Consider the following 422-nt stretch of genomic DNA (forward strand, 5'->3'; position numbering starts at 1 on the left):
AGGGAAAGAAATGGGAAAGAAATGGGGAAAATATGGGAAAGAAATGGGGAAAGAAATGGGGGGAAAATGGGGGGAAAAGTGGGAGAAAAGTGGGTGGGGAATAGAGGGAAAAAGGGGGAAAATTTGGAGGAAGAATGGAGGAAAATTGGGGAGAAATGGGGAGGGGAAATAGAGAAAAAGTGGGGGGGAAATCGGGAAGAAATAGGGAAGAAATCGGGAAGAAATGGGGAAAGAAATGGGGAAAGAAATGGGGAAAGAAATGGAGAAAAATAGGGAAATAAATGGTGAAAATATGGGGGAAAATGGGAAACAAATGGGAGAAAATGGGGGGAAATGGGGGGAAAATGGGGAAAAGTGGGAGAAAATTGAGGGCGGGATGGAGGGAAAAAGGGGGGAAAATTGGAGGAAAATGGAGAAAAATG

This window comes from Geospiza fortis, unplaced genomic scaffold (genome assembly GCF_000277835.1).
Source record: "Geospiza fortis unplaced genomic scaffold, GeoFor_1.0 scaffold375, whole genome shotgun sequence".
NCBI lineage: Eukaryota > Metazoa > Chordata > Aves > Passeriformes > Thraupidae > Geospiza > Geospiza fortis.